At 48.6% G+C, this 1896-nt stretch overlaps 1 protein-coding gene across 1 annotated transcript in view; it reads right to left on the bottom strand.

Moving 5' to 3' along the window:
- The window catches only part of LOC109295094 (complement receptor type 2-like), a 49586-nt gene extending 49038 nt beyond the window's left edge, over positions 1 to 548 (bottom strand). The window contains exon 1 of the mRNA XM_019513747.1: positions 340 to 548. The gene's annotated coding sequence lies outside the window, so the exon portion shown is untranslated. The remainder of the gene's footprint in view (positions 1 to 339) is intronic.
- Positions 549 to 1896: the final 1348 nt, after the last annotated feature.

Below are 1896 nucleotides of genomic sequence, written 5' to 3'. Positions count from 1 at the left end.
TACGCCACCTTTTTGGCAAGCAGGCAGTCCCGGACGCCCTTGTGCATTAGATTGTTCTTTCCGAAGTGCAGCCTTTGCATTGGTCTTTCTCAACTTTCTTTCCCCTGCAGCCCTGTAACCCAAAGCCTACTGCTTCTTACTTCTCTTTGCTCAGCCTCTCCTTGGAACGACATCTGGCTTGACTTCATTTACAAACATTTGTGCTTTTTGGAATATTTGTTATAACAGATTCTACCAATTTTTCATGCAGCGGGGGGAGGCAAGAAATCCAAGACTATTCACTTCCTCTGGCTTTTTTAGAACAGCTCTGCTTAAACTGCAGGGCCTTAGCTGACTTACCTGTACGTTGGCAAGAGACAAAGGCAGGCGAACTGGTTCCCCCTGGATGAAGCAATGCCTCCAACTTCTCCAGTCTAGTTTCTCCTGGCCCCAGGCATCACACCGCTTAAAAAGGAGCTAGCCCAACATGCCCACACATACAGAAAGCCTGAGATGCACCAAAATGGAGTTACGGTTTAGAACGGGAGCTGTGCCACCTTATCTACCAATGATTAACTCCTCCTTTAAAACGACAAGGAAGCAGTAAAGTGAATGCACTTCAGCCCAAGCTGATGTCGACATTGTTTATTTTCTGGGCTGATGTGCCAACTTTTTACCGAAAATGATCTGTAGGAGGAGAAGTTCCCTGGAACTTGGATGAACAGGTTATTGTTTGTTCCAAGAGCAAAAGAAGACTGGTGTGCAAGCTAAGCCCGCTGGTACCTGGTAAACCATGGCGGGTCACTCCACCCTGCCTGAAGGAGATCATTGCCGTAACAGCCCGACAACAGCGGTATATACAACTGGAGGCTTTTTGATCCATTTTTGGTGGGTATTTTCAACACGCATAGTTCCTTGGGATCTCTAAGGGAACAGAGTGCCTACCACCCATAAGCCACGTGGTCAAGTGCAGCCTGTCCCTCTTCTGGGTCAAATCCTGGAGTCTTGGCTCAGGTCCCCTAAGCTCCAGGTAAATGCTCCTCGACACCGACGGGAATTTCGATGGGGCCTGCATCTTTGGGATTTGGCTTTTCTGAGTCTTTGCTTCTTCCCCTTCAGACCGGTTTCACTTTGGGTGTGTTTGAATGTTCCTACCTCACCAGTCCGCGCACCTTAGGAGTATACAGGAATTGTCTAGTGGTCCTTATACCCCTGAATCCTGTTTTCTGCACAGAACCGGTTTACTGAACCAATGTGGGGTTCTCCAGGAATTTAACTTGTCCAAGTGCAATATCAGACTACTGCAGCAGAGAATTCCTCCGGGTTTACCTGACGCTCTTTGCTGCAGCTGCCCCGTGGAGGCTGTTAAAACACATGCTCAAGTGACTTCTCATTCCTTTACAAGCCACTTAAAGGGTGAGAGTGCACAACTACCATCAAGGCACAGACCAAAGATTCATTTCTGAACCACCTGGCTCCATACTGGAACCATGTCAGAATGGAGAGACGATCACGGGTGTCACTCTTTCTAGAAAACAGGTGAACCAGCATAAAAACCGCCCACAGAATTGGCACTACTTGTCTCCCTTTATCAGTGTATCCATTTCGGCTGAGCGGTCAAAGGCTGATAGCCCCATCTCTCTGGCTCTATCCCCCGTCCTCTAGCAATGGTCCTTGCAGGGAAGGGCTGGGGCACCAGTGGGGCCGTGTGGAGGGAGTCTGATCTTCAGAAGCCTCTACCGCTCCTCTGGACAGCGTGGGTTACCCAACAACTCTCACTGGCACTAAATCTACCTGGAAATGAATCTCAAACAGAAAAGACAAGAACCACCCAAAACTGCAGCACAGGTTGTTTATTGAGGTCTTTCTTGATTGGGTCAGCTGGGCTTTTTGCCTCCTCATCAGCTGGAATTCTAG

Source organism: Gavialis gangeticus, unplaced genomic scaffold (genome assembly GCF_001723915.1).
Source record: "Gavialis gangeticus isolate Ggan-Ray unplaced genomic scaffold, GavGan_comp1, whole genome shotgun sequence".
NCBI lineage: Eukaryota > Metazoa > Chordata > Crocodylia > Gavialidae > Gavialis > Gavialis gangeticus.
This window is presented reverse-complemented; position numbering and strand designations above follow the sequence as displayed.